Source organism: Myotis myotis, unplaced genomic scaffold, assembly GCF_014108235.1.
Source record: "Myotis myotis isolate mMyoMyo1 unplaced genomic scaffold, mMyoMyo1.p scaffold_m19_p_3, whole genome shotgun sequence".
Classification (NCBI taxonomy): Eukaryota; Metazoa; Chordata; class Mammalia; order Chiroptera; family Vespertilionidae; genus Myotis; species Myotis myotis.
The window spans coordinates 85,521,886-85,530,405 of record NW_023416335.1 but is presented as its reverse complement, the minus strand read 5'-3'; the positions used below and the strand labels follow the sequence as shown (position 1 = coordinate 85,530,405).

General features: G+C 47.6%; 1 protein-coding gene across 3 annotated transcripts in view; it reads left to right on the top strand.

The window, feature by feature from the left end:
- The first annotated feature begins 4,641 nt into the window (after positions 1-4,641).
- The window catches only part of RCBTB2 (RCC1 and BTB domain containing protein 2), a 37,791-nt gene continuing 33,912 nt past the window's right edge, over positions 4,642-8,520 (top strand). Inside the window, exon 1 of one of the 3 annotated variants that reach the window (XM_036299832.1) lies at positions 4,642-4,834. The gene's annotated coding sequence lies outside the window, so the exon portion shown is untranslated. The remainder of the gene's footprint in view (positions 4,835-8,520) is intronic. The other 2 variants (XM_036299831.1, XM_036299829.1) reach the window with 2 other exon arrangements.

Below are 8,520 nucleotides of genomic sequence, written 5' to 3'. Positions count from 1 at the left end.
CATTAGGTTCTTTTTTCTCGAGGTTTCTCCTGTTCTTTCATTTGGGGCATATTCTTTGCTTTTCCATTTTGACTGCCTCTCTTGGTTTCTGTGTATTAGGTAGATGCTCTATGTCTCCCTGTTTTCATAGGGTGGCTTTATGTAGTAGGTCCTGTGGGATCCAGTGGCAAAGTCTCCCTGATCAGCTCAGCTGGATGCTCCAGAAATGTCTCCTGTGCGGGTTATGTGAGCCTTCTTGTTGAGTCTTGATTGCTGTTGGCCCCTTTTGTGCATGGGATTAACCCTCAGGCTGCCTGCTAGGAGGACCGATCCTGACACAGTGTATGAACTGCTGTGCAGGTGCTGACTACATGAAGCAAAATGTTTCAGCAGGGTCTGGTGGCCTTTGGATTTGCCACTTGTGGAGCTAATCAGGACCTGCTGTGATGTGGTCTGAAGTCCACCACTGGGTGTGGTAGTTCTGGGGCCTCTTGGACTGAACCCCGGTGCAGGTCAATGTCCAATGCTGCCTGTGACTGGCCCTGGGCAACCTGTTTTGAGCTACAAAGTGACCCACAGTGTGTGCCTGTCTGTTCTGGGCCTGAGTGTGCACTAAGCTGCATACAAGGCAGCCTTCCACCAGCACTGAGCCTGGTGGTAGGTTAGCCAAAGGCCGAAGAGACCCCCATGACTGTTAGGCTCCGTCACAGGAGAACAGCTCTCAGTGAATCAGTAAGTAGGGGTCAGTGGTACCAAACTGATACAGATTCAAACTCAGCGCCAGTGCTTGGTATGAAGCCACCCAGCAAAATCTCAGGGTTCACCAAGGCCAGCTGTTTGCAGAACTTTGGTGTGGGGCAGAATCTCAGGAAGTCATCAGAATGAGGCCCAGCAGAGTTTATCAGACTCAAACAGACCAAGATTGGGCTGTGAAGGAAGGGATCTGCACAGGAACAGGGGTGACGGTTGGGTGTGGGAGGAGAAAATGGCCCTAAAGCCACACAACTCAGTCTGTCCTGGATTCTGCCCAGACCTCCTCCAGACCTTGAGCTCAGCAAGGCAGAGCTGCTGGGAGTTGGGAGGGTGAAGCCAGTGGACCTCCTGTGGAGGAACGACACAGGTCAGGCTCTCAGGAAGGTTGAGGTGAATGGCCCCCACCCCATAGCCGCACAACTCAGTCTCCAACACCCCCTGATTCTGCCCAGACCTCTACACCTGGGGCCCCAGGCAGCTGACACCTCTGCAGGGCTTGGGCTTGGCAGGGCAGGGAAACAGCGAGTTGGGAGGGTGGGGCTATTGCATCCCCCCAGGCTGATGCCATCTGGAAGGGAGTTCTTGACCCAAGAAAGACGGAGTTTGTGGGAGAGGAACTATGCACTGGAACCCTGGCGGTTGTCCCGGTGGATTTCTCCTTGGAGCCACACAGCCCAGTCTCTCCTCTCACAATTCTAGTCCACTTTGATCTTCTCTCCCTCCACCAGAACCCAGGGTGAGTGGCTGCAAGTGTACTGTGTGCTGGCCTCTTAAGAGGACATCCGGGTTTTTTAGCAGACTTCTATCTCTACCTGGAAGACAGAATCCCTGCTGCTTTTCACAGCCAGATATTATGTGGGCTCTTTTTCTGGTTCTGGTGCTCTGGGCTGGGAACCTGGTGTGGAGTTGAGACCCCTCACAGTAACCCAGGACTTTTCCTGCTGAGATATCCCTCCAGATTCTCAGTTGCCTCACATGGGTGCAGGGCCAGCCCTTTTTGCACCTATGCCCTTCCTACCAGTCTCTATGTGGCTTCTTCTGTAAATACTTAAGACTCTTATTCAACGAATTTTCAGTTGGGGTTATTTAGGTTGATTGTTCTAATTCAACCTAAAAAACCAGTTTGGTCCTTGGAGGAGGTGAGTGTAACATCCTCCTACTCTACTGCTCTCTTGGATCCCCTTGATTTCTTAATTTAGGTAAAAAATAGAGACAGTCTAACAGTTTCTTCCCATATTCCAACTGCTCCAGGGGTCAGACTTGTTATAGGAAGTTTTCCTTTCTATACTTTGGGACTATGCCTGTTGAAATCCTCTGCTCTAATTATTCTTGTTGTAATCACATCTTAACATTAAGTTCCCCATTAACAATATGTGTCAGTGCTAGGAATCAAAGAAAGTCTGTGCTATACATTTTTCATAATTCAGGAATAATCTCTGGACTTTTAAAAAGTATCAACTCAAATTATTACTAGGTTGATTTGTAAATGATGTGTTACATTCTGTATGAAAGTGGTTTTCTGTAATTTTGCTCTGTAAATGGTGACTCAAATCCCTTAAAATGCTTTAAATACCAAACAGTTTGGATAAAGGGATAAAATGACAAGAGATCTTGAGTGTTTGAATTAGAAACAATTCCTGTTTAATGAAAACTAAACTTGTTTAATGATGAATTTTAACTCTGGAGGTGTGTGCTGTGCCAGCACAGCCAAGGATTCGGTGAGCCTGAGGGGGGGAGGTGGGGTGGGTGAAGGATGTAGAAAAGACAGATGAAGAGAATAAGCTGGGTCTGGGTGGATCGCCTATGCCTGACTGAGACCACAGAGAGATACCCAGACTGCAAGCTGAGCCTTTATTTTATAGCCAGAGGTAAACAAGGTAGTGGTCACCACAGTTCCAATGTTCTTGTGAGTTTCACTTGTGTTGGCAGCACTTGCTGCATCTCCTTCAGCTCATTAGCTACCCAGGTAAGATCTAGGGAGCATCATACGGCCAAGCCTAATTATGCTAAGAGGACTGTGCCCTCTAAGATGGGACTTGTTGTGGCTTTGCAAACAGGTCAGTCCTGAGGCTTAACCCTATAGCCGCTCCCTATAGAGGTGATCAGAGGACAAGCCTTTTCCTGAACAGAAAACAAAGTCATTAGGTTTTAAATATAGACTCAGTGTTATACAGCTTTGCCATAAGAAAAGGAGGAAGGCCGAAACCGGTTTGGCTCAGTGGATAGAGCGTTGGCCTGCGGACTGAAGGGTCCCAGGTTCGATTCCGGTCAAGGGCATGTACCTGGGTTGAGGGCACATCCCCAGTGGGAGATGTGCAGAAGGCAGCTGATCGGTGTTTCTCTCTCATCGATGTTTCTGACTCTCTGTCTCTCTCCCTTCCTCTCTGTAAAAAATCAATAAAATATATTTTTTTAAAAAAAAAAAAGAAAAGGAGGAAGGAGAATCAAGGTATGAGAAAAGGTAATCTCAAGGCTTTGTGGATTTGATGTCAACCACTCTTAAGAGGTCAGGCTATCTAGGCAGTCAGGCCCAGAACTAGCACAAACCAATTAAAATGAGAGTAGACAGTGGATTAGTGTTTCTGTTGAAGTTTCTTAATGTAGTGTGGAAGCATATTTGAGGAATTAAAGGCATGTAATAGATTAATTCCACAAACATCTATTAAGTATTTTGTGGTACAGAAATTAATAAAGCATGATCTGTGCCCTCAAGAATTTCACAATCTAGTGAGTTTTAAACATCCCAAGTAATTGTAAGGAAGGTATGTTGATAACTCCTTCTCTCTGACTGCTTTTCTTAGTCTGGCCATCCTCTCCTTTTGGGTAAGTACTATTGAAGGGGGTCCCTCTAATTATCCTTTTGAAAATAAAAATTCTAAGTTTTCCTTCCAGTTATGGTTATGTCAGAGTTTACATTAAAAGGGCAAAGAGTAACTGATGGTTTCAGGGGGAAAGTTTGCCTTAGGCGATGCCATGCATGCAAACTTCTGGCCCTACTCATGTCCTGCACAATCAAATAAACGCAAGTCTCCTTCTGGGGCTCAATGGAGTAAGCTTTGCTTGTAGACATAAATGGCACCACAGCGGCTGCACTGAGGGCAGCTAGCCATTCTGGAACTTTCCCAACGAAATGTCATTTCCCAATGAAATGACAAAAGCCAGACCAAACAGGAGACTGACCTGACTACACTGGGCTGAAATCTGTTATTGTATCTGGCTGTCCTACTTCTGTCAATCATTTAAATGTTGAACCTATGTCATTGAAAAGCCGGCAGATAAGCAACCAGCTGACTTTATAGGAACAGCTAATAATATTATTAGTTGTGGGGCATCTTACCAAAATCCGCTCAGGAATGGAGTGTGGTAATCTGAAAGGAATTACTGCGCATTATAAAGCCGTGGTGCATTCACTAAAATGCACGAAGGGCAGCAGAAGTGCGTGAGGGTCACACAGAAATGACGGCGGCCGACTAAGGGAGAGTGGCTGTTCCAGGTCTTGGTCCCAAAGGAACTCGGGTCACCTCCCCGGCACACCCCTGCGATTTCGGCCTTCCTACTAGAAAGGTGCAGGGCTTGTCCCACATGAGCGGGCGACAACGGGCCCGTGAGAAAAAGGCGACTTGAGATCCCAGATGGGGACCACCCCGAGGGAAGCCGGCCAGGACGGCAGACGGGTTGCCCGCAGCATCACACACGCCTCACACGCAGGAGTCGGGCATCTCCAAACTCCCAGGGCGGTGGGCACCGGAACCATGGAGAAGGCGGGGGTGTCCCACAGGGGAATTCCGGAGAAAAGGCAGAGGTGGGCCCGGGCGGGAGGCGGTGTCCAGCCCCCGGCGGCGGCTCCAGGGGAGGGGAGGTGGGCGAGGAGGAGCGGGGCGCGCGGTGGGCAGCGGAGACGAGAGGAGGGGCGAGGCGCCTTCCCCGGCCCCCCTCCCCTCGCGTGGGCTCCCCTCTCTTCCCCTCCCTGGTCCGCCCGGCACCCGAGCGCATCCCGAGGCCTGGCCGCTTGCAGGGGAGGCGCCACATCGTCGCGCCCGCCCGGGACGGTGCAGTGCGGGCGGCGCAGGAGGCGGAGCGGAGGCGGCGGGCCGGCGCTGAGGTAGGGCTTGGGGAGGCGCGCCGAGCCGGGAAGGGCCGGGCTGCAGCGGGCCAGTCTCGGGTGTCCCCGGGGCGGTGCCGCCGCCCCCGCTGCCCGCGCTGCGGGACGATGCCGCGGCTCTGAAGCAGCTTCTGAACCCCCAGCCGCGCCCACCTCCCGCGAGCGCAATTGCGCTGGCGGGGCCTAGGCGCCGGCCGCGGGCTGCACCGCCGCCCAGGCCTCGGGACCCGGCATCGCTGCGCGTGCGCACACCCGCCAGCGGGGGCTGGGCGCGGGGCCCGGGGTTGTACACCCACCAGCCAGCCGCCGTGGCGGCGCTGCGCATGCGCGACGCTGCGGGCGGAGGTAGCGGACCTGGTCTAGGGCGGCGTGGACGTGACCCGGGGGGTGTCGCCTGCCCGAGACTTCCGGGCCGTGGGCCAGCCCGGCGGGGGCGCGGCCTGAGCTCCCCTGTCCCTTCCCACGCGCCGGCCCCCGTCGGCTACTGTGTGTTCGCTTCTGTGGCCTGCACTCTGGCTCCGGGCCCTCAGTCTGTTCCCGAGGTCCAGGCCCCAGTGGGCTCACTAACTCCTTGTGCCTTCAGCATTTGGGCCAGAATGGAGGGATAACGCGCCAAGTTGGACCAAGCTAGGCGAAGCTGTTCCGAAACTGATGTGGGAGGGATGGGGAGGCATCGCTCTAAATCTTTATTTTTAAGAGGGAAGATCATTGCTTCTCTCAGACCCGGAAATGGAGATTTTCAGAGGCAGATAACTTTCCAAGAGCCCAGCCTGGGCCGGACAGGAACTTCCTACTTGAATTGGAAGGCGAGTTCACAGTGAACTTTTTGCTTTTGTTCTCTGGGAAATTACATAAAACGTTGGAACAGTTCCAGCCCACGGCTGTGTCAGAATGCCTGCCCGGGAGCTGCCCGGTGCGCGCCTGGCCCTTGATCTCTGTCCCAGCTGAATGGAGGTGGTCGTGCTCACCAGTGGCGCTTTGCAAGACGCTCTGTCCCAGCCGGGCGGAGACAGTCATGCCTGTGCGGCCTCCCGGCTTCGCACCTGCTGGCACGGAGTTGCTGGTGGCTTTACCATCCTGGGCCGTGGTGCTTAAGTCGGTTGCGTGGCTCCTGGGGCTGCTTGGAACTTTGCGTGCCTTGCAGTCGTTCAGGATGCCTGATACCGGCATTTGGGGGCTGCAGCAGAAGCGGCACTGTCAGAGAATCTGAGTTCTCCAGGTGAAATGTGATTTCTGTTTTCCAGGGCGCTAGGTAGTATGTACATGTTATCGATTGGAATAGGTTCTTGCACACCCCACTCCCACCATGCAGGCCTCATTGTTGGTATGGAACTCCTCAACCCTAGAGCCTATCCATTCCTTATTTCGTCCATGTTCAAAGCTTACTTTCCCCCTCCACCCAATCTGCACAGCACCCAACTTCATTCCAGCCGCAAAACAATTGCCATCACTTCCTGGAGGTAGCTGCCTCTTCTACAGCAGCTGCTGCTCTTGCTCTTAAGTTGCTCTATTGGGCACTTACCACTATCTGATATGATATGATCTGTCTCTTCCATAATCAGATCTCAGTATATATTTGTTAAATCTATAATTGAAATTGAAATTTGACTGTCTTCAGAAATATTCTGTACTAAACTCTCAACTTGGATTCATTCATTCAACAAACATTTGAGTTACTGCTTGGTATCAGATCCTGGCTAGGTGTTTGGAGATGTCAGTGCACATAATAGACAATGATTTCTTTTCTTCTGGAGCTTACGTTCTAGCCAAGAATGATTAACAATAAACATTTATTTAATGCTAGAAAATTATGAGTGCTATGAAAAAATGAAAAAAGAGAGCAGAGAAAGGGGACTAGGAGTGTACATATGGGTTGTAGTTTTAACAGCATGGTTACTGTGGGTTTGGAGGGTAAACTGAAGGTGATATTTATGGCAGAGAACTGGTTTTTAAAATTAATTGTCTTTCTGGGAGAAAATGTCCCTTGCCATTCTCTACTATGTCTTTCATGGGGACTCATACTATGACCATTAAAGCAAGTGTAATCATCTTTTATAATATAAAGGTAAAACAAATGTTTTTTAATTGAGTTCAAGTTATTCGAGGTTTACAGTTTAACTCAGCACATCAAGTTAAGAGACTGGGCTCTTAAATGGAAGAGACTAGCCAAAGGTATACTACTGATGTGTTGAAAAATTTGTATGTTTTCTTTACATTTTACTACACTTTGCAATTGCTTCTTAATGTCCCTCCATGTATGACTTGTGACGTTGTTTTCTAGCATGGTCATTGCTTTTCTTTATTTGAAACTGTGTTAAAGATTCACTTGGTATTATGTCAGGCTTTAAGGTATTAAATTATCGCTCTTAGAGACTTCTGAATGAACCACATAGGCCTAACCAAATTTCATTCCATAATGACATGTCATATTAGCAGACACACTGATTAATAGTGATTGCTTTACCAACAATAATGTGCAGAGACTGCCTTGTATATGCTTTATACAGGGAAGTGAATTATTTGCCCTGTTCTTTGAGAGGATTCAGAATGTATATATTACCATGTTCAATCATTGAAAGATTGTCTGCTTGTCCAATAGTATTCAACCGTGTAGTTATTAAGAATGTAAGAAAAAATCTTGAAATAGAGTATATAAGAATAAGAAGTTATCTGTCCTAAAGAGGGATAACTTGGAAATAAATTATTGAACTATACATACTTAGGAAAACAACCAAAATAAGAAATGTCATGCAAAAGATTATCTTAGTTGATGTATATTTAGTTTAGAAAATTACTCTTGCCGAAACTTGAAACATTGGCCCTTGAGCATCTAATTTTGACCCTCTAAAGCAGTGGTTCTCAACCTTCCTAATGCCGCGACCTTTAATACAATTCCTCATGTTGTGGTGACACCCAACCATAAAATTATTTTCGTTGCTACTTCATAACTGTTATTTTGCTACTGTTATGAATCGTAATGTAAATATCTGATATGCAGGATGTATTTTCATTGTTACAAATTGAACATAAAGCATAGTGATTAATCACAAAACAATATGTAATTATATATGTGTTTTCCAATGGTCTTAGGCGACCCCTCTGAAAGGATCGTTCGACCCCCAAAGGGGTCGTGACCCACAGGTTGAGAACCGCTGCTCTAGAGTTTCTCTAGACCATTGTTTCCCAAATTACAAGACATGACTTATTAATGATCTTGAAATTATTTTAGTGGGCTGAGTATGTTTTAAAAAAATGAAATAGAGAAAGATAAGATAAAACAGGGTAGAATAGAATAAAATAGAAAAAATACAAAAGAAGATATAAGCATCTCATGTAGTAAGGGTAAGATTTTATGAAACTTTTGTTTCAACTACATATATGTATCAAAAAGATTGAAAGGCAGCATTGTTGATTGCTCTCTAAAGTTACTATATCAGTTTACCTTACAGCAGTTGAAGTGTCTTTTGGTCTGCATCCTCACGAACACTAGGTATTTTTCCTCTCTAATTTTGCAGATCTGATGGATGAGATCTAACTCATTGTGATTGCATTTCCATCTTAAATTCCATGGTGAATTTGAGCATCTTTTTATATGTTTATTAATTTATTCTGGGAATTACTTGTATCCTTTGCCCCTTTCTAAATTGTCTTTTTCTTATTGATTTTTAAGTGTTCTTTACATATTC